The sequence below is a fragment of the Musca autumnalis genome, unplaced genomic scaffold (assembly GCF_047663935.1).
Source record: "Musca autumnalis isolate F117 unplaced genomic scaffold, ASM4766393v1 scaffold_2, whole genome shotgun sequence".
In the NCBI taxonomy this organism is placed as follows: Eukaryota; Metazoa; Arthropoda; class Insecta; order Diptera; family Muscidae; genus Musca; species Musca autumnalis.
Genome location: NW_027411755.1, coordinates 77,262,168 through 77,287,030, shown reverse-complemented (window position 1 = coordinate 77,287,030; position 24,863 = coordinate 77,262,168). Strand labels below are relative to the sequence as shown.

The 24,863-nt window shown below is 35.1% G+C and overlaps 1 protein-coding gene across 1 annotated transcript in view; it reads left to right on the top strand.

Annotated features, from left to right (window-relative positions):
- The first annotated feature begins 14,386 nt into the window (after positions 1-14,386).
- LOC141392844 (glycoprotein-N-acetylgalactosamine 3-beta-galactosyltransferase 1-like) overlaps positions 14,387-24,863 on the top strand; it is a 44,652-nt gene continuing 34,175 nt past the window's right edge. Inside the window, exon 1 of the mRNA XM_073965819.1 lies at positions 14,387-14,926. The gene's annotated coding sequence lies outside the window, so the exon portion shown is untranslated. The remainder of the gene's footprint in view (positions 14,927-24,863) is intronic.

Here is a 24,863-nt window from a genome sequence, read left to right as displayed (position 1 = left end):
GAACATAATTCGTTTGAAATATAAAAAATTGAGCTTTCAAAACTTTTGATAGAAATTGTTTTATTCTTGGAAAATTATTGGAAAGATAGGTCGTCAATTTTAAAATTAAATTTGGAACAATAAAATAGTTTTTTTCTCGAATTAATATAAGCCTTTTCCTTTACTATTTTAATGGTAAAAGTGGTAGAAGAGAAAACTGTCAAAATTGCTCTCTCGTGAACCGTTTTACCAGAAAAGTAAAGGAACGAAAAAAAATGGTAGATCTGGTAGCAATGTCAAAAAGAAACATAACAATTCAATTTTCTTCTTTTATTTCACAATTTTTAATTTTGTTTTGTCAGTGTTCGCCTTTTTCTTCTGTTTTTGTTCATTTTTTCTTCATTATTAAGAAATCGAAAAATCAGTTCTACAATTTTTTACCTGTAGAAATTTGTCTGGTAGCCTATGGTAGAAGAGAAAGGCATTTTTGCTCTCTCTCCTCTCTCACTCTTTTAAAAATATCTTCCAGTTTTACCACTTTTTGGGGATAAGGAACGCTTTGCGGTTTAAAAATGGTAACAAATGGTAAAAATGGTAACCTCAGGTAAGAAAAGGAACACAACTATAATGTACCAATGGACCAACTGAGCTTCATATAATCAAATTTCCGTTGTACTTCTTCATCAATAATCTGGCGAATCAATTCAAAGAAGTTTGTTTCGTGTGTATTCCGCTGTTTGGGTTTGGGGAAGATTCTTTATTCAAAGGAGGTTGCCTTGTAAATATTCCGCTGTAAGCCTATCGATTTTACGCTTGCCAATGGACCAGTATTTCTCGAATTTGTAAAACTCTGAACCTAACATATTGATACAATATTCGATTGATGAGGTAACTGGTATTAAATTAAGCGTAAGGGAAGTATTACATCATCATTATAATTGAGCCGAAAGATTCCTGGAATTTAATCATTGAGCCGAAAGATTCCTGAAATTTAATCGTCACCTTCACATTCGCCTGAAGATTTAATTTGTATATGAGTTAATTGCATTTATTGAAGAATCGTTTTGTACAAAACCATTTCGTTGTGAGAAATTGGACTCTGCAAATCCTAATTTTAAGAATTCACGAAGTCCTTGCCAATCATATTCACTATTTTAACCAGCATTTTTCTCTTATATCTAGGATGCAGTGATCGCTTCATGGCAGAAAAAATACGTAAGTTGATCTCAAATATTATATAAATTTCAATTACATTATACACTAAAATAACATAATAACATAAATTGGTAATGGGCGCGAAAACTATCGGATGGAATTACTTCACATCCAAAATGGACTATGTCGGTCGATTTCTTCGGGTATCTCCTCCGCAACACTTCTGAGCTTTAATCTAAATCCATATTTTTGTCGGCAAGTTCATACGTCCAAAAAGGACCACAGATTTCGGAAAACCCCACTTGAAATGTTTGAAATTGGTATTCAATCTTCTTTGGGGCTACAAAACTTTCTCCTAGAAATTTATCAGTACAGGTCCACTTTTTTTATATAGTCCCATGCTCCGGAGCATAGTGAGACGAACAGATGTACACATACATTAAAGGCAACATCGTGCGATTTCGTTCGGTTGAGGCATTTGTTGTTACTCGTATTTAACACAATACAAGCACAATGTTTAGTCTTTCGTTATGGTGATGCCCTTTGCTGTTTCAGGTACATTATCCTACCGATGTAGCTGAAATTTGCTAGGGGTATAAACATGTTTTTACACAATTGTATGCATGTATATCTCCTCGTTTTGATTTTCAGTTGTTTGAAGGATTTTACCATATTATCGAGTTTTTTCTTAAAATGGACTCAAAAAATTTATAAGTGTTGATATTGATTGATTTTGCCCATAGGTATTAATCAGTTTAGTGTTGTTATATCATGATCTGGCCGTTTGAAATGTGGTAGTTGATCTTGATTGAGCTTTCTGGATCCCTTTTACTGAATACTGACTATTAAATATTTCCTAATGATGTCAGTGGGAATGTTTTCCCAATCATTATTATGTCCGTGAACCCGATTTCGCATAATACTTTGCTTAGTAAAGAATATAGTACCCAAAAATTCGGCATTCTAGCTTCCATATTTGATGGGTTTTACTGGATTTGGCACACTTTTTGTGGTTTATTATGATAGTAGTGGATAATATTTATTCATTTTGTAAAAATGAAGTCATTCCAATACTATTGAGAGAATAAGTAGAGCTCTGTAGGTCGTTTCAAGATACTGCGCTAAGGGTCTCTTTTTTCCCTATAGTTTCCAGACGTATTTTGATGTTTCCAAAGGAAAAATCGGACTGTTTTACATTGGTCCATTATCCGACAATACATATTGAGCTAAATATGCATTCTTTCCATACTTGTCTGTGGCCGATTCGTCATTGCATGGAGGGTATATTAAGTTTGTATTTCTGTTTGAAACACATCGAACCAATCAGTTGCGACCCTATAAAGTATATACAGTGACTATCACTGAAAATGATGTAACATGAAATTAAACAAGTGAGCCAAGGCTATAGTCGGGTCGGGGCCGACTATGTGATACCCTATACCACTACCCCTGTGCATAATTCACAATATTAAAATTGGGATAGCTTAGCGCCTTTGCTCTGAATGTATTCATTAAGACAGGTTAATTTTGTTGAAACGCATTTAAGTACATCGTCAGTATAACTTAAATAAAAATGGAAATGTTGGATATACGCCAACCATCAATATGCTTCTTTCTCTGTGAGACCCCCATCAACCCCCAAAATTTCGTGAGGATCCGATTAAAATTCCGAACTGTAGTGTGACTGCACAAAAAATGGAAAAATGAATGCATTACCGACTATTGTGATATCTCTGTTGTTTGACCACCTGTGACAACCTATTTCACATCGTTGTAAAGATGATATTTTCTACTTTCCTTGACAGTTTTAATTTCGATATACCTCTTACAGAAGAGAGATATTCGCATGAAATAAAACGTTGGCCTTTTCTCCAAATAAGTTTTTTTTCACATTCCGACCTCTGACTAATATCCGACCATCACCAAAATAGGTTTCTTCCTCTGTAGGACCCCCATTAACCCCCAAAATTTCGTGACGATCTGATCGAAATTGCGACCTGTAGCGTGGTTACAAAAAAAATGGAAAAATGGGATGTTTTACCGAATATTGCGATATCTCCGTTATTTGACCACCTACACCAACCTACTTTGCACCATTGTAAAGATGGAATTTTCTAATTTCATAGTCAGACTTTGTTTTTGGAAGGTCCCGAACCAAAGCTGTGATATTCGTCAGTATTATTAAAATGCCAAAAATGAAAAGTTGTGTTCTATTAGCGGATATTGTGATATCTTCGTTGCTTGACCACCTACGACAACCTATGTTACATCGTTGCAAATGTGATTTTTCTACTTTCATTAGCATGTTTTGCTTTTGATATACCACTTATAGATGCGGAGATATTTGCTTTGAAATAAAACGTTGATTTTTTTGCGCATTCCGAGCCCTGAATATTATTCGACCATCACCAAAATCAATAGGCTTCTTTCTCTGTAGAACCCCCAATAACCCCCAAAAATTCGTGACGATCTGATCAAAATTGCGACATGTAGCGTGATTACAAAAAAATGGAAAATGGGATGTATTACCGACTATTGCGATATATCCGTTATTTGGGCACCCACGCCAACCTACTTTGCATCATTATAAATATGGGAATTTTTACTTTCATAGCCAGACTTTGCTTTTGGCAAACCAAAGCTGTGATATTCGTCATTATAACTAAAATCGCAAAAATGAAAAGTTCGGTTAAATTTGCGGCTATTGCGATATCTTCGTTGTCTACTTTCATTAGCAGGTTTTGCTTTTGATATACCCATTATAGAAGCGGAGATATTTGCTTTGGAAAAACGTTGACTTTTTCTCCAAATAAGTTTTTTGCCCATTCCGGCCCCTAAATATTATCCGACCATCACCAAAATCAATAGGCTTTCTTCCCCTCCGGGACCCTCATCAACAACCAATATTTGGTGACGATCCGATCAAAATTGCGACCTGTAGCGTGATTACAAGGTTTAGATGGACAGACAGACACACATGGCCAGATCGACTCAGCTCGTCGAGACAATCATTTTGGTATATATAAGTATGGGTCTACGACCATTATTTCGATGCGTTACAAACTTTTTGGACAAAACCAACTTATAATACCCTCCCCATATAGTGGTGTAGGGTATAAAAATGTAAACCAGTTTTCGCACTTTTCTTTGAAAATAGTTTTTAGAAACATTGTTAACAATGTCGTGATCATGTTTGCTTTTATAAAAACAAAAATTTCAACACCCATTGCTGCCATTCAAGCCAAACAATACTACTCCCTTCGACGAGTTTCATAGAATCACTCCAATTCGTTTTTTGGTGCGGGTTTTTTCAAGTTATGTCGGATGGAAAGTGGTATGTGTTCAAAATTTTGGGCGTATGAACCGATAAAAGTATGGATAGGATTAAAGCTCAAACATTTGCGGGGATATCGATAGATAGGGTTTTTTATCGCACTAGCCCACGTAAAACATAATATCGCTGTAAACAGGGCCACTAGAAAACCTTCGGTAAAAGTGACCAAAGGATCCTCGAACAGACCCTTAATCACACAAAAATGTTGAACATTTGTGTGGGTGGTACCACAAGGATTGGACAGATAGGGTCCAAATTTGAACATAAACTAAGTTTCGACAATATTTAGAGATCCAAAGTTTGGACAAAATCGGTTGATACGTCTACGTACGATTTTAGGGAATATTTTCGAACTTTTGTGATGGAGGTACCGGAAGGAGTGGACCTATAAGCACCACCTTCGAATGTCATCTAATATTCGAAGAAATATTACAATATCCAAAGTGTGGACGAATGTAGTAATCGGTTCGAGCTCTCCAGCCACTACATATGGTGCCATAGGGTTTTTTACAACTTTCGGGCTGTTTTCTCAATAAGTATGGACTTGCCTCTGAAAAAGCTTTAACTGTCGTAATTGAGGCAGCGAATGCAAGTTGCTTCAACAAAAATCAAAGTGATTCGAGAGCAGGTCTTAAAGTGAATTTATTCAAAATTTTGTAAGGGAGGTACCCAAAGGAATGGACAAATATAGTCCATATTTGAACCTGATCTATATCTGGTAGATATATTAGGATGAGTAAAGTATGAAGCAAATCCGTCACTCCCATCAAGAGTTATCGTGCGCACAAATTTTCCGAACATTTTTGAACTTTTGTGGGGGAAGTATCTGAAGGAGTGGACCGATATGGCTTATCTTCGAACTTAAACTAAGTTTGAGGGGTTTTTGGTAACTTTCAGGCTTTTTTCTCAAGAAGTATGGACTGGCCCCTGATGAAACTTATACCGTCGTATGGGGACAGTGAATACAAGTTGCTACAACAAAAATCAAACCGATTCCGAAATTTTGTGTGGGAGGTACCCGAAGGAGTGGACCGATTTAGTCCATATTGGAACCTCATCTAAGTCTGGTAGAACTTTCACGATGTGCAAAGGATGGGCCAAATCGGTTACTTCCTTCAAGAGTTATCGTGCGTACAAATTTTCTGAACATTTCCGAACTTTTGTGGGGGAGGAACCGGAAGGAGTGGACCGATATAACCTATCTTCGAACTTACACTAAGTTTGAACAAAATATTACGAAAGCCACATTTCGACCGAATCGGTTGATCCGTTCGAGAGTTATCGTGCGCTCCAGACCGACAGACAGACGGACAGACATGGCTAAATCAACTCCAAATTGCAATTTCAGACATGTCTGAAACACATGTCGTCCAAACATATTTGGGGTCTAAAACAATTATTTCGATGAGGCACATTTTGCCAGTATGAAAATGTATATACCCACGTTAGCATAAATGCTGAGGGTATAAACAATAAGGCTACCGGGCCGGATTAAGTCCCATCTGAATTATTTAAATTACTAGATGAAAGAAACACACAACTACTGTTGAAATTATACAGCCAAATTTATGAAACAGGACAATACCCTCAAGATTGGCTGAAATCTACGTTTATAACAATTCCCAAGAAAAATAATGCGAAGACGTGCGGGGACTATAGGTTGATAAGTCTTATGAGTCATGCTTTAAACATATTCTTAAAGGTGATACATAGTCGCATATACCCAATATGCGAAGCACACATGGAAAAAACTCAATTTGGTTTCAGGGAAAGCATGGGAACTCGAGAGGCCCTACTTAGTTTGAATGTACTAATACAAAACTGCCGAGATGTGCAAAAGGATATCTACATATGCTTTATCGACTACGAGAAGGCATGATTCGTGACCAGGTCCTAAACCGAGCTTTACCGAAATTTTGTGTGGAAGGTACCCAAAGGAGTGGACCGATTGAGTTTGTATTGGAACCTCATCTAACTCTGGTAGAAAATTTACGATATACAAAGTATGGAGCAAATCTGTTACTTCCTTCAAGAGTTATCACGGACATGGCTAAATCGACTCCAAATTGTCTGAAACACGTTTCGTCCAAACATACTTAGGGTTTAAAACCATTATTTCGATGAGGCACATTTTGCCAGTATAAAAGTGTATATACCCTCATTAGCATAAATGCTGAGGGTATACAAATTATGGTGTTCTTTTTCAGTTGTCTAAATATAATCGTCGAGTAAAGACGGTAATGTGAGTGAATAAATCTGTGTTTTGTGTTTTCCTAAAGAAATGGTGCTTTTTAGTAAATTAAATGCCTAACATATTTTATAATTGAATCCAAAAGGTGAATGGAAATATTTTATTGGACAAGGAAGAAATCGCATTTAATATTGGTTATTACATCAATACATTTTTTATATACATACAGGCATATGTATGTTTGAAATATGGATCTACCTATTTATTACATTATATAATCATTTAATTCCAGATGCCGATTTCCCACTGTTGATTTCAACTTGAAGAAAATGTGTTTTATTTCACAACTGAGGGGAAGCGCCCACTGGTGAATGTGTTTGTTTTATTTTGTGGCTTTTGGGTTTGTATTTGTTTGAACCCAAACATTTATTTGTTTGCAGGACCCAAACATATGTTATGTTTGGGACTGATTGCAAACAAATGTATGTTTGCTGCAAAATATGTTTGGGACATATGTTAGAGAGGCCTTTTTTCCGCCGTATACTATTAACACATATTTTATTTACATAAAAACTATTAATATTTTCTAATCAAAAAAAATGTCCGGTTAGAGGGTTAAGTAAATATGTAAAAACGGCTTTTTTGTAAAAGCAACAGAAATTAAAGCATATTGTTAGGCGTTTTTATACACCAAGATATATTATGTCACTGATCATTTGCTTTAAAACAAAAACAAAATATCGTGTATTCGATACTTCAACACTTGGACGGGAATTTAAATCAAAGTAAACTCTTCGTCTATTGAATTTTAATTGAGTGAAAGTGTTTAACATGGTATTCTTTTGTGGTGATACAAGTATGTAATATTATGAAACAAAAAGAACTTTTGAATTAATTATTATGGAATGTGTAACTTGCTTTGTGTTGTTTTATTTCATTTAATTTCCTTTTTCTTATCATCATAATCATCGAAGATATGACAATATTTTTCGGTTGTTGCATTGATTTGTATTGGTGCTGGTTGTGAATGAAATTTTTTTGTTACAGTGGCTCCATTTCAACTGAAATGTTTCTCACATTTTTTTATATTTCTGCATAATTTAATGGTTTATTTTTGTATTTTGATTTTGTATTAGTCGACTGTTAACACTCATATTAATTGCAAAAATAATTAAAATAAAAATGGAACTCGTATTTTAGCCTGCAACAACTTAAGTAGTACTTATATTTTTTTCCAGAATTTGGGGATATATCGCACCTGTTCAACAAAAGGGTATTAACTCAAAAAAAATTGAAATTTTCACTTTTTTTTTTTTAAAAACGATAGATAAACATCAACTCCACCTCCCATAATTTTATCACTCTTTCGTCAAAAAATACCAGAAGTATCTTTTATTGTCTTCTGAGTAATTTCTGATGTATCAGCAGATTTTCCTCTCCCACCACATCACGATGGGGCCAATGGCAGGTTTTTGAGGCAAAAATCATAAGTCATAAGTCAGTGATTGAAATGAAATAATAACGGAATTATATTCTTAACACTTTCAAACCTCCAAAACCAAAAAATTACAATCTGGTGAAAGGTGACAATGCCGGCTAACAGACTTTGAAAAGAAATTTTGCGTATACTTGCGAATAAAAAATTATCAATTTCCAGATTTCGTAAAACTTAAAAATTTGGATATTTTTAATTTTTGGTTGGAAAATCAGCGAAAACCTAAACACGTTATAGACTGGATATCTGCGAAATTTAATCGAGGTGTTAAAGACAATGTCGTGACGGGAGTTAAAAAATAAGTTTATAACATTTCGCTCATTTACTCAAAGAGTGACACATCTCAAAAAATCGAGTTTCGAGAAAAACGAGTTATAAGTTCGCGATTGAAATTTGACTTCCCAACTTAAAAAGATTATTACACAAAAACTGAAATAATTATTTGGACCGTATTTTGCAAACAGCTGGCCAGGTATCAATGTTAAATTTCTGTGCAAGATCCAGCATGATTCGAAGTGTTTTAGTGCTTCATAATTTCAAAAAACTTTTGTGTTGAATTATTTGAAACTCGTAGTAAATGAGTTGTAACTCGTCGAGTTTTAGAGATATCAGCACGAAAATTTGACACAAGATAAAGTAGAAGTCGTAGAAAAAATATAAATTGCTAACTCAGAAAACGCATTTTTTGAGTTATGCCACTCTTTGAGTAAATGAGCGATTTGTGCACGCCATAACCAAAAATGGATAAAAAATTCGAGGTCAAAAAATCGTGTATTACAATTTGAAAGCTTATGGTTAACTAGCGACACAGTATTTACGCTAGAATAAGGTAATGATACAAAGAAGAGAGGTCGCCCTAATGTGGATTATAGTGAAGGAAGAAAACTTGCTTCGGAAGTCTCCTATGAACACGGCAACAATACCAAGCTCTTGATTCATGACGCCTCTGTTTCGGCCAATTTGTCTCAAGGAAGTTCGGTATCAACCAACTAAAATGAGAAAACAATTAACTTCGACAGAGAAAATTTATGAACGATATATCCAAATCTGAACCGATTTCAAAATGATGTCTCAATAATGTTTTCTAGACCAAATTCCAGACACTTTAAACTTCATCACAATTGGACATATATAGCGTGATTGATGCACGAAATACCTAAAATCGGGTGAAAATATACATGAGTGCTATATCCAAATCTGAACCGATTTCGATATAATTTGACATACTTTTTTCTAGACCTAATTCCGTCACACATTTTAAATTTCATCGAAATTGGACAAAAATTGATGGTTCTAGCTCGAGTCCCATTTGCGACTCTTGTCGCATTTCATTTGTTTCCTGGCATCGTCGTCATCGACGAAAAAGTGGAATAGTTTTATATTAAAAGATGACCTTAATCGTCTCTTCGGGAGCTCCAACAAATACGTCGGCTTGATGTTTCACTCTTCGATTTTTTTATTATATATAAATATTATTTATTTAAAAATACAGCAACTAGTTATAATCAACTAACAAGCAATTTACAACAAAACATATTTAAAAATGGTATTAATTAATTAATTAATTTATTACTATCATACTTCTAGAGAAATTTAAGCTGCATCTATCAGCAAGGTTCGATGCTTCAGTCTTGACTTCTCAATCGGCTGTTGTGCTTTGTGGCAATATTTTCGATCTCTTCAGTTTTTATTTCAAGATCTCAATGTTAGTTTTCCATACGGATATACCAGGTCGCATTTACTATGCATCTAGGAACATTGTTTTGAAAGCGTTGTATTATATTAATATTATTTTTGCTTGTGCATCCCCATAATTGAGCACCATATGTCCATACGGGTTTTAAAGTTTGACTATATGTCAGGAGCTTGTTTTCTATTGAGAGCTTGGATTTTCTTCCAATCAACCAATTTAATTTCTTACACTTAATTTGTAGTTCAGTAACCTTATTTATAACATGTTTGCTCGAGCGTAATTTAGCATCTAAAGTCATATCAAGATACTTCGCTATATTTACATAGGGGATTTGGTCGATACGTTTTTACTCCCTCCTTTTCTACCAACGCACTGTGGTTCCGCCCGTGGACAAAAAACGAAAAATTTATGGCGACACATTTGATTGCGATTGAAATAAATATTCTCTAAACACATTAAATTTTTAATATCCAGTATTATTTTTAACAATTTACAGCGGTAATAAGTCATGTTAAGTCTAAGAAGTTGACATTTGTATGTGGTGCTTTAAAAACGAAAAATAGATGCGCAAAGCAGTCGTAGCTTATGAGTGAAATTGTAAAAAATTGATTTCCAAAAGAAAACTTATAGTTGATGGCATTGACAATGTTCTTACGAAGAAACAAATTAATATTTCGTTTTCTAACTTCCTTAAAAATAAATTCTTTGTAAATGACTTTTTGACCTATTTTTAATATCATTACTATAAATTTATGTTGAGTTTTACTAATGTAGGCACCGTAAGGGCAAGTCCATATTTTTTTAAATTCATTACTATAAATTTATGTTGAGTTTTACTAATGTAGGCACCGTAAGGGCAAGTCCATATTCTTTTAAATAAATAAAGTCTCTAATTTACGATAAAACAAATCCAGCTGCTTCCATCAGCCACCCTGTAAGTTATTCCCCTTATACCACGCCTGTAAAATCGCCAAAATTCCGAAAATCGGGAGGTACGTTTATATGGAAACTATACCTAAACGTGGACCTATATTGAACATTTTTTGGAAGGAGGTATGTTGTCCACTCAGAACTCAAAATGCAAAATTTCAGCCAAATCGGTTGGAAAATTTGGTTAAAATCGTCTAAATACAGAATATTGGGAGGTACGTTTATATGGGAGCTATACCTAAATGTGGACCTATATTGAACATTTTTTGAAAGGAGGTATGTTGTCAGAACTCAATATGCAAAATTTCAGACAAATCTCTCTTTTGGGCTCGTTATAAAACAATGTTTAAAATTACGAGGCGGTAGCTCGATTAGAACTATTTTTGGCACTCCTTTCCATACGAGTGGGACCACAGTGCAATGTCTTTCCCTTGCGTGTTGCTATTGATTTCAAACTTGACCAATTTCCTCGCATTTCCTCTCTTCGGTAACAGAACGAGATTCCTGGTCACACCATTGATTCCTTGGTACGGATTTTGGGTCTGTTCGCATGGAGTTGTCAATACTATATAATATCGTTATTATATTATCGGGATGAGGAGCGATTTCATTAAGCCAATGGGCTAAGTTGATTTGAGTATTATGCGGCTGTCTGTTGTGGTTTCAGCTTGTAAATGTCTAGCTTTCGGGTTGTGTCAGTTCGTACTTTATTCGCTATGCTCTAAAGTGCTTCCCTCAATCACATGATAACCGAAGTGGTTTCCTTTGAGTTGTTGGTGACAGTGGGGTCTTTGTAGATCATCTTTGTTTTTGGTTAGAGCATGAGTGCAATTAAACTGATGTTGAAAAATTTAGCTTTCGTTGTTGTTTCGCTATTCCCGTTCCTTCGCCCTTCCTGTAGGCAATGATAACTTTTGTAATTTTTAACTACAAAGGGACATTCCAGGCGTAGATTCGTTTATAACACATCGATATATTCGTCGGAGACCCCATAAATGAAATCGTACACTTTGATAAAATGTGAGTTTTGATTTTCTTAATTTTTTGCGCGTTCTGCAAAAACTATATGCAAAGAAATTCTAATAACTTTTTTAACATTGGTCCAAATAGAAAACATCTATTTTGTATTTTTTGTTGGGTGCAGATTTCGCGATTTAATATTTAAAATAAATTTTTATCAATGATCGTACTCTTCGATTTTCTTGAATTTTTTACATTAAAGTACGATTAATTACAAAACTTTTAAGTCATATTTGGTAGTGGGATTCGAATAAATACTATTTTTTTTCTTAATTTTGTAAAATTTGTCACTACAACTTTTGCTTTATATTATTTTCTTTATATTAGTGTGAATCATTTATTTTTGGTAAAATAAAAAACGTTTCACACTGGTATAAAGGAAAAATTGTAATGACAAATTTAAAAAATTAGGAAAAAATTTTAATTTTTCGAATCCCACTACCAAGTACGACTTAACATTTTTGAAATTAATAGTAGTTTAGTACACAAAAATTTCAAGAAAATCAAAGAGTACAATTGATAGAAATAGTTTTTTTATTTTTGGACCAATATTAACGAAGTTATGAGTATTTCTTTCATATGTTCTCATATCGACACCTTTAACGTTTTTTCAAATAATTTTGGTAAAAATATTAGCATATCTTGACTATAAGTTTTGATATGTAAATGGTAACAATTTTTGTTTCAAATATTATTTTTGAGAATTAACATGTTTAAAACGTGGCGAATCCTCCCTACCATCGATATGGGACATTTACCAACGGACTCTAAAACTGTAAACAATACTTCTTTCATAAATATCAATATTAAGCGAAAATGAAATTCCATAATTTAATTGAAGTAGTTACCTTGAATTTAGTTACAAAAATCATAATTGTTCCACAAACATCCCATACGGGCCTAATATGTACTATAAGTAGCATACCCACCTGAATTTGTTCCTATCATTAAAAAAGTTGTAGCTGAAAACAAGCGTAAACGAAATTAATGCTCAATCATTGGTTAAATGGTATTAAAATCTGCTTCAATCTCGGCCTTTAGGCTAACGAAAAATGTACCTTATCGAAATAATGGCCTTGTCTTCTCATATGTTTCGACGTATCAAGTACCAAGAGGATCTATATGGGACAACATCTTCGGATACCTCCCTCACAAAATTTCAACATAAGTGCAATTTAAGTGTTCGAGAATCCATTGGACATTTTGACCAATGCTACTCCTTGCGGTCTTGTTTACAGCGATATTATATTTTTGTGGGTAAGTCCATGCTTCCTGACACAACGGTTCAAAAGCTCTAAATCAATACCATAACCAACTAAAATGACGGCTTGACACGATAACTATCAAAAGGAATGACTTCCAAAATTAGGTTTACTTCCAAAATGGACCAGTCTTTCAGGTATCTTCTCTGCAAAAGTGCAAAACTTTTTCGCTCTTATTGAAGTCAAATTTATGACCACAACATAAACATTTATTCGCAACGTTATAGCGTCAATTCTGTTGAAGAATTTGATTAAAAACTTCAAATTGCCAGGCGGAACTTTTGTATGGGGACTATACTGAACGTGTTCTGATATGGTTCATTTTCAATTCTAAACATCCAAAGACTAATTTATAATATTCTGTTCCAAATTTCAAACTTATATCTAAAATATTGTAAACTCTCTCTATTGAAATTATATACTTTGTGTCAATATTTCATATAAAATCAACTAAAAACCCTTTAAAATAGCTTTATGTAACGCTACACAATATTTTTTAATTTCATAATTTTTGGCCAAGGTGTGCCCCCCCGAAATGAAATCCTGCGTACGTCCTTGATACCTACCATAATTATTTGTCCCAATAGCCTGAAGACGCAAAACCGGGTGCGTCCGCTATCATACCTAGGACACAACTGCCAACTTTTGGGAGATCTTCGTTAAACTCACAATTTTGCCTTAACGGATTTATCTAGCATTTGAAGTTTGCGCGGAAATCCGCTTCATGTTACCATATATAATTTTGATCACCATAGAATTCTAACTCGGTATAACGATGTCCGCTGTCTGTCCGTCCTATGCCGATTTTGTCCACCTCCACCAGCTGTCACCACAAAACATACATACATATGTATGTTTATATGATAACATTTTGGAGCCACTGTACATACATATTGATTATCTACGTTCGTTGAGGTGAAGAACTAATATGTGCGCATGCGTACAATTTACGAATATTTAATGATTGTATATAAGCATTTATATACATACATATTTATACTGACGGGCTCGTCCAATGTGTTTTTGTTGTTGTTGTTTTTGTTATTCACATACCAATATATTGCAGCTCATCGTTAATTTGTATTGTCTTGTCGTTTAGTTTGTTGTTGGTAGAAGCGCAATACTCAGGTTGGATGTTGGCGCATTAACGTTTGTCTGTCCGTCTGTCTAAAAGCCCTGATGGATGTGGTGTTTGTGTGCCTGTATATATGAATCTTGGTTCCGAACTATGTATGTTTAACATACATATGTATATTTGTATGGTTCATTGTGTGTTCCAAAGTGCTTAAGTTATCTCCCCAAAAAAAAAACAAATATCCACAACAACAATGCCACTCAGCCAGTAAACTTACCTACAAAATACACAGATATTATAACCGTCATCGCCTCTGAACGATGACTTTTAAACAGTGACAGTTAAGTATGCAGCAAGCCATAATCGGGTACGGTACGGATGACGGTGGTGTGACGCTTGTTTGTTGATGGTAAAATTAATAAAAAACAAAACGAAATAAGACAATTTTAACCAATTCGAATGCTTGTTGGTTCGGATTCACGTTACGTTACGTTCGTTGCAGTTCTTTCGTTTGGTGTGGAATGTGTAGTGTTTAATTATTCTAGCAACAACAAGAATTAATTGAAATAAGTGTCATTGCCAAGAAAACCCCTACACTCGAGTGCCGTTCGTGCTAAAACAAGATACACATAATTATAATTGAATTAAAATAAAATTAATAAATATTTTGATAAGATTTCATATCACCCGAAGTATTTTTTTGTAAATAACAAAAAAAAAAAATTTATAAAATAATCAATCAAACAAACTTCATGTTTCTACATAACATTGGATTATAACAACGTTAGCGTGGTACGTAACACTTAGCAAACCAAAATAGAATTTGTATACAGTCGACTATATATAAATGTTATAGGTTTAAAAAAAGTACATATCTACCGGCATATTAAAACTGCTGAAGTATTGTTGGACTTAATATACATATACTAGTATATAAGATTTAATAACATAACATATAATATTATATAACATTAAATAACATAACATATAATATTCTCCAGCATAGTGGAAACCATGGCGCAATAAGAAGGTAATCCGTCGAAAACAGATGATCATCATACTCAGGTCGGCCAGTTACACTACCGATGAAAGACCTTTTTATTCCTCCATGGTCGAAAATGATCACTCATTACTTACCATCAAGTAGAAAGTGCACAAAAAGTTTGATTTATACAGAAAGATTGTAACACGAAGTATTGGCCACAGACTCATAGACTTTGATCTATGGACTGATTGAATACCCGCTACACAACCGAAATTAAATAAAATGGGATATATCGGTCCACGTTTTGATATAGCCCCTATAGAACGGTACCTCCCGATTTTCGGTATTTTTAAGGTTTTAGCTTCATTATCCTACCAAAATGGCTGAAATTTGGTATTTAGTTATCGTTGGGTGTATAAAACTTTCCAGCTGAAGTTTGTTGGTATAAGTCCACGCATTCATATAGCCCACATAGAACGGTACCTCCCAATATTCGGTATTTTGAAGGTTTTAGCTTCACTATCCCACCAAAATGGCTGAAAATTGGTATTTAGTTATCGTTGGGTGTATAGAACCTTCCAACTGAAATTTGTTGGTATAGGCTCACTCCTTAATGTAGCCCCGATAGAACGGTACCTCCCGATATTCGGTTTTTTGAAGGTTTTAGCTTCATTATCCCACCAAAATGGTTGAAATTTGTTAATTAGTGTTCGTTGAGGATATAAAACGTTCCACCTGAAATTTGTTGGTATAGGTCCACGCCTTTATATAGCCCCATTTCCGACTGAAATTCGTCGGTATAGGTGCACGTTTTGATATAGCCTCCTAGAACAATACCTCCTGATTTTCGTAATTCTGAAGGTTGTGACGTTCCTAATTGTTTTAATCACAAAATATGCGTTCTTACAAATATTTATAAATAAGAGTAATTATGAAGTTAATGTGAAGTTTAAAAGATTGAAACTTTTCTAAAAAAATAGCATAAAGATTTTCACGGTTAATCAGTGTAAAATGAAAAAAAATCGGTGCTTTTCTTTCCAGAATAATGGAGGTTTACGGATAATCGATTCCCGGATAATCGAGGTTCGACTGTACATTAACATTTTTGTCGTTCTCTTCTTGGTCACCTCTGCTATAGACAGATCAGCATATCTTCCTTTCTACTAAAACTCTAGAAAGGTTGTTGATGTTGAACCTTTAAGTTAGGGCCAAACTACCATTTGTCACAAACAATCCTGCCCAATATGATTATACTAAAGGCAAATGGTAGAAACTGCATGGATGAAGTTGTCAGGTTTATCGTGAGGAATATGGACAACTCACACTATACTTTATCAGCCTTTCTATAAATAGAAGGAGTCTTTAATAACGTTAAATTGAAGACCTTGGTATTTCCGCTATACTGATCAAGTAGATTGACGAAATGCTATGATAATCAATTGACATGACAGTGAGAGTTCCATCAGGAAGTTCGTTTACAAGAGGCACACCACAAAATGGAGTATTAATACACTTCACATTTAAGACATTGCATAGGCTGATGATGGTGTTTTGATGATCATGGAAATTTCTCACAAACCATATTGGACCTTATAAGGAGCTCTAGTTATTTTAGTGGTATGGGCTCACCGAAACGGCCTGGGGTGAACTCTTCTAAAGCAGAGCTGGTATTCTTCACGAATAAGAGGAAGATTATTGTAGAAGAGTAGGCATGCTCATGGAGCTTAATTTGTGGCGCAGGTGTCGTAATGTATTCGAAGTAGAAATCTTTGCAATAAAAAAGGCTGCAATAGCAAAGGTGGCATCGATGGACAGGCGACTATCTACGTCTTTAACCAAATAACTCCGGTACTACTCCACCAGAACTTCTGGCATTTTTGAATGCTTTGGTGGACAGAAAATCAATCGTTGGACCCCAGGTCAATGTTGGAGCGTCGCGAATCATAATTATATGATATTACAATCGATAAATCGGTCAGCGCTATCGGGATAAGGCTAGCCAGATTTGGCACAACAACCCAGTTGCATGGATTCCTAGCCAATCTGGCCAATCCTATCTAAACACAGAACCACATCTCTTCTTTCGCTGAACAATACCGAACTAAAATTAGCTGTTGGTATTATGATTGTAATTATACCCTACACCACTATGTGGGGAGGGTATTATAAGTTGGTGTTGGCCATAAAGTTTGTAACGCATCGAAATAATGGTCGTAGACCCATACTTATATACATATACCAAAATGAATGTTTCGACGAGCTGAGCCGCAATTTTGATCGATTCGTCACGAAATTTTAGATATTGATGGGGGTCCCGGAGGGGAAGAAGCCTATTGATTTTGGTGATGTTCGGATAATATTTAGTGGTCGGAATGGGTAAAAAACTTAGGTGGATAAAAAGACAACGTTTTTTTCCAAAGCGAATATCTCAGCTTCTATATGGGGTATATCAAAAGCAAAACCTGCTAATGAAAGTAAAAAATATCGCTTTCTAACGGTGTAATGTAGGTTGTCGTAGGTGGTCAAACAACGAAGATATCGCAATAACCGCTAATTGTACCCAACTTTTAATTTTTGCGATTTTTATAATAATGACAAATATCCCAGCTGTGGTTGGGGACTTTCCAAAAGCAAAGCCTGACTATGATAGTAGAAAATCCCATCTTTACAATGATGCAAAGTAGGTCGGCGTAGGTGACCAAATAACGGAGATATCGCAATAGTCGGTAATACATCCCATTTTTCCATTTGTTTGGTAATCACGCTTCAGGTCGTAATTTTGATCGGATCGTCGCGAAATTTTAAGGGTTAATGGGGGTCTAACAGATGAAGAAGCCAATGGGCAAAAAACGTACGTGGATACGTTTTTTCCAAAGCGAATATCTCAGCTTCTGTATGGGGTATATCAAAAAATGAAAGTCGAAAATGTCACCTTTGCAACGATGTAACGTAGGTTGTCGTAGGTGGTCAAACAACAAAGATATCGCAATAGCCGCTAAAAGAGCACAACTTTTCATTTTTGCGATTTTAATAATAATGACGAATACCACAGCTTTGGTTGGGGATCTTCTAATGGAGATATCGTAAGAGTCGGTAATACATCCCATTTTTTAATTTTTTTATGATCACGCTACACGTCGAAATTTTGATTGGATCGTCACGAAGTTTTTGGTGTTAATGGGGGTCCCACAGAGAAAAAAACCTTTTGATTTTTGATAATGGTCGGATATTATTCAGGGGTCGGAATGTGAAACTTATAAGTGGTCAAACAACAGAGATATCTTAATAGTCGGTAATGTATCCCTTTTTCCACTTTTTGTGCACTACGAAATTTTGATCGGATCCTCATGAAATTTTGGGGGTTGATGGTGGTCTAACAGAGAAAGAAGCCTATTGATGGTTGGAGTACATCCCACTTTTCCATTTTTTTATTTGACCTGTGTTAATGAAGACATTCAGAGCAAAGGCGCTAAGCTATCCCAATTTTAATATTTTGCATTTTACCAGTCAAAAGCTTATGAACAGAGGTAGTGGTGTAGGGTATCACATAGTCGGACCCGACCCGACTATAGCCTTGGTCCACTTGTTGATCTATGTCTGGCAAATGGGAAAGCAGCATATCTCTTTACTACTGCAGGCTATGCGAAGATAAGGAAGAAACAGAGACAATCGAGCTAGTCCTACGAAAAACCTTGGATGACAGGGGAAATTCGAAACAAAGGTAAGCAGGTTCGCAGACTTTACAATAGGGCGAAACTTAAAAAAGCAGCTATATATTTACTTGGAAGTAAACGACGTTTCAAAAATTAAAAAGTTTATATTCAAACACCACACACAGACCGAGCAAATGGTCGAAGAAATGGGAAACATATGGAAACAACAGAAGAAACCCCAAGCCTTTTGATGAAAACGCACTTCCCGTCGAATACTCATCAGAAGATACACCAAAAGTCTACAGCTCCATGGTCAAAAAGCCATCAAGGGCTTTTTACCACACAAAGCAGCGGGATCAGACCAGATCTTACCGGCCCTACTATAGAGGGAGGTGGACTTTATTGCGTTCGAACTAGTCGGGACCTTCAACGCTTGCTTGATAATGTTTAAAAACGTCAACACCGATATGCTGATCCACTCCTTAGACGAGTTTCAAGTAGGCAGGGCCCTAAGGAACTGGATTAACCACATGATGGATAAGCTGCGGGCTACATGACGTCAAAAACAGAGGTAAAGTCGGACAAGGAACGCCACAGGGAGGGATCTTAGTCAACAAGGAATTTTACCTAGTCTACTACGTAAACTACTTCTAAGGGGAAAGAATCCACTACTTTGTAGAAGTTATATGAATGGGCATCCGAGCCGAATAATCTACCAAATGTTAAAGTAATATTTTCTCCAGATAATGATTATTTAAATACGAAGAGGATTTGGTTTAAAGATATGAAATGGCTATCGCGGGCACACAAAAATATCATTAGCCAATATCCCCTAATTTTGGTACAATAATTCCTAATCTGTTTTCAAAATCGAAAAATGCAGAAGTTTTTAAGATGTTTAAGATGAATTCCTAAATAAAAAACAAAATTACTTTTATTTTTTTTTTATTTTTTTGGTAATACAGTCGGACCTCGATTATCCGTGATGGTTGGGACCGGAGGCATTACGGATAACCGATTTTCCCGGATAATGGAGGCAATGCTTTTATGCAGTTTTTGAACATATTTTGAAGTAAAAATGGCATAGTATCGTACAGTAATATGAAAATCTGCAATTTTTTAAGTTTGTTACGGCAATCCCCCAAAATTTAATAAGATACTGAATACGTATCATCATCATCTGAATTGACTTTGTCCCATGGTTTTTGTGATACCATTAATAGACAAATTGTGTAATACGGGAGAATTTCCAATTTTTGTTTGTTTACCTTTTGTTTGCTTAATCAAATTAATTGGAAAGTGTTCTTTTAATGCCGGGTAATGAAGTTTATAACGAAAAATAGAGGAAATGGAACAACACCTAACATTTCTTTTCTATCACGAATAATGGAGGTTCCCGGATAATCGAGGTTCAACTGTATATAAAATCTTTCACACTGATATAAAGAAAACATTTTCTTGACAAATTTTAAAAAATTAAGAAACGATAGTATTTGTTCGAATCCCACTACCAAGTGGGCCTCACAGTTTCAAGCAAATCGAGGAGTACAATTATTGATAAAAATTGATTTTAAATATTAAATCGCGTAAATTACATCCACGCCCACTGTGCATAATGTATATAGCTGTTAGATAGGTTATAAAAAAGACAAAAATACAGTATAGCCTTGATAATCCGGACACTCGTTAATCCGGGCAACGCGGTAATCCGGAGATCAGAAATTTTACAGTGTAGACTCTGTAATCCGTACATCACATATTCTTCTTACCTCGATAATCCGAACATCAATATTGTTCCCTATCTTGAGCATTAGATTCTTATTTATTTCATTGATTTTTTCGTTCTTAACAATAGCAATTGGTGTATAAATAAGACAAATTAAGTTTTTCAAAGTTTTCGGTCCAAATCTCGACTTTCTAGATAGTCCCTGTAACCTCAGTTATATAGCCAATATGGAATTAACTATTTGGATCTGTCAAATAATTTACCTACCGTTCAGCCATTACTGAGTGGCTATGATAGTGTTGGGTAGTCTAGTTCCCTGAAAAATCGATGTTGCGTGTTCCTTTCCTCTAAAGAAATTAGTTCATTAGACCTCCTATTAGTGAGAAAGTCCCTTGGGGCATGTAGTGTAGTTCAAAGATATTTTACCAAGAAATTTATTAATAGCTTAGTTGTTATTGGGATTTAAAGCTAAACGAGGAAACATGTAGAGACTTTATATATGAATTGACATTCACTGGTAACTAAGGATTGTTGTATACCATTCTCGTAATTATGCAATATCTTTTTTTGGTTTCGTGGACGAGATGAAGCGATTTGGCGATGTTCATAGAAATGTCTAAATATTAACCATAATGAGATGAGTGCATTTGAATTCTGAAGTTCTATCACTAGTCATAAGAGGCTCATGTCCCATGGACAAGGGAAATAAATATATGTACGAAGTTTATATCCTTAAGAAATAACTATGAAATTTATTTTTATTTATTTTATTTTTTATAACTAGAGACGTTTTAGGCGACACATTAGTGCTACACGGAGTGCCTTTTAAATAATCCGCGATTCAAGTCAACATTTTTAGGGTATTTTTTAGGTTTTCACGATTTTGCTTGAAAACCGCAAGTCCTATCGAAATAGGACTAAACATAATATTGTAGCTATGAAAATTCTCCATAAGACTGAATCTTATGATAATTTCGTACCATTATTGAGATATAGAAGTTCAAATTGGTACAATGCATTGATTGTATCGTCTTATAAAACAAGTCCATGACTGCAATTTCCCAACATAAACTTATATATGTCAAAAATTGTACAACCTAGGAAATAATTACGCAAAGGAATCTTATAGAGAATTTTAACATCTATAAGATTTTCTCTAGTCCCAGTTCGATAAGACTTACCGTTTTCAAGCACGTCAAATTATAGATAATTCGGTCAGAAAATGTAGCTAAAAACTTCAAAATACCTGCAATAGGGTGGTATCGTTATATGAGAATTATTCCAAAACGTATGTCTATGCCTAAAACTTTTGATGGAGCAGTTTCTTGACCACTAGGACCCTAAATAATTTAGCATTATTGATCCTAGTGGTCAATAGCTAATTCGGTCAGAAAATGTAGCGATAAACTTTAAATACCTGAAATCGCCGGTACCGTTACATATGTAGATGTTATACCAAAACGTAAGCCGATATAGCCCATCTTCGAACTTGACCTGCCTGCAAACAATAGAGGCATCTGCGCAAAATGTTAGTGCCCTATTTGAATTTGTCGGAACGCTAAACGGACGGACATGCATAAATCCACTCAGAATTTCACACTGATATACTCTATGGGTCACAAAGTATTTTCAATGCGTTACAAACAAAATAAATGCAGTATTACTTTTAACATAAACTGAATAATCTTCGGTTTTTGAGATTTCTGACACTTGATCGCCAAGATTTAAATAGAAAAAGTTTGACAAAGCTGCAAACAAGAGAAATAGCTTTGTATGAAGTTTTAATACCTGATCGATGGTGTTCTATCACATATTCCCGCTGGAAGTTGTGGGTTTACGGACGGGGCTGTGTTAGATAGGAGTAAGGGGACTGGGTGTCTATATCATGGAACCGGAAACAAGAATCTCCCTTCGGCGGCAATTCGATCGATAACAGAATGTCTGGACTAGTTTGACACTCACACAAAGCCTACCACTGCAAACATCCTAACGGAAAGCAAAGTAGTCATTAAAGCTATAACTAAGAAGACAGTGAAATCTAGAACTATCTTGGAATGTATAAAGTCTTGGGCTTATAGAGATCAGGGGTAACGAAATAACAAACCCTTTGGTAAAACAATCCAGGGAGCAACCTACTGTAAGTCTAGACAAAGCCATGCCCTTAAAAGCAATACGTCTTGAGCTAAAGGCATGGGCAAAGAATCCACATGTATCCCTCTGAAGTTGTGAGGAGAAGGGAAAAACACAAAAATCCTATGGGGAACGCAGACGAGGATAAAACAAAGGAAATACTACTACTGAGTAAAAAATACATTAGTAGACCGACAGGCATCCTTACAGGACAGCACATCTGCACAAAATAGGGCACGTGTTAACGTTAATCGATCGTAACAAAATATCATATTTAGGGTTTTTGATCAAATGGAAAAAAAAATTGGAGGGTAGAAATTTCTATAAAAAATTTGTTTTTGGGACAGTTTAATGTTCATACACACATGTAAGCGAAATATTCAGCTGACCACAAATCAACAGAATTCCTCTTGTACATTTTTTTATCTGATTATTTCCACATTCGCATGCAACGAAAACTACAAAACATCGAAAATAAAATTAATTGTTTTGTAGCGTTTGTGTTACTTTGTGGAATTCTTTTGAAATTTCTTGATCTTGCACACAACCACAAGATAATTATAATTAAGAATTAGGTAATTTGTTGTTCTAAATAAATACAGTCGATCTTCTCTATAACAAACGTCGATATAACGAATAATTCTAATACCATATTGTCTTATAGACCAAAAACAGACGGGCAGACCGACATTGTTACATCGTTACTTACAAATAGAACAAGGTTAATCATCTTGTAGTGGAGGGTATACAAATCTTGGAAAAAAATTAAATGTTGATCATAGGAAAATTATCAAAATTCTCTAAAATCTGCATTTATGGTCCAATCGATGATATTATTTTACAAGTTCATAAATGGCCAAAAACGAAACATAAATTGTGAAAATCGGATCGGACTTTGGTATAGCTTTGGCCCCATACAAATTACTATGGAAACAAAGCTCCCTCTGGTAGGTTAACATTAACCGATAGCCATACAATTTCATATATGTATAAGATTTTTGGATCAAATGGAAAAAATAGGGGGTAAGCGTTTCAAAAAAAAAAAAAAAAAAAAAAAAAAAACAGGTAAAAAAAGCGTTAAGTTCCCTCCACCACGAACCGTATTAAAGTGAATAGGAAGAATTAGTTTTATTTCGTTTATGAAAGTACTAAACTCTTCCTTTTATTGCAGGAGTAGTACATATATCGCAACTGATAATACTCCCTTCAAAACATTTAATATGGGGCGACATTTTTGTTCTTTCCAAAACATGGACCAATATTTACAATTTTCCGAATTGAGCGAAATACATAAAAATGGGCAAAACAGGCTAGACCTAAACGTGGATATTCTGGATTTGGATAGTTAACAACATCGGGAGCGCCGTTCTATGGAGGCTGTATAAAACATTGACCTGTACCTATAAATTTCTGGATGAAAGTTTCGTAACTCCAGCGAAGACTAAATACCAAATTTCAGTTATTCCCATTGAATATTGTGGCTAAAACTTTCAAAATACCGAAAATTGGGAGGGATCTTTCCATGGGGGGTATATAAAAACATGGAACAATACCGGACATTTTCAGGTGGGAAGTTTTGTACCACCAACGGAGATTAAATATTAAATTTCATCCGTTTCGATGGGATGGATATTGATGACACAACCTTAAAATACCGAAAATCGGAAAGTACACTTCTATGGGGTTATTTAATGAAAAGGGCTTATTCTGATAATTCTCTTCTGCAATATTTTATACACCCATGGCAATTTAAATACTAAATTTCAGTCATATCGGTGGTATATTGAGGCCACAACTTTCAAAATACCGTAAATCGGAAGGTACGGTCCTATAGGGGTATTTGAGGACGTCGACCTATACCGGCACATTTCGGCTGGAATGTTTCATACCTCTATCAAAAACTTAACACCAAATATCAGGAATTTTGGTGGAGAACGAGCTATATGTAGAAAATCGGGAGGTACCGTTCTATGGGGGCTATATGAAGACATGGATCTATACCAACAAACTTCAGGTAGAAAGTTTTAAACCGTCAACGAAGACTAAGTACCGTCTTGCAGCCATTTCCGTGTTATAATGAGGCTAAAACCTTCAATATACCAAAAATTGGGATATACCGTTCTATGGTGGTACCACCAAAAACATGCACGTATAGCGACAAATTTCTGAGGGAAATTCTTGTAGCCCGGAAAAAGACTAAATACCAAATTTCAGCCGCTTCGGTGGAATAATTAG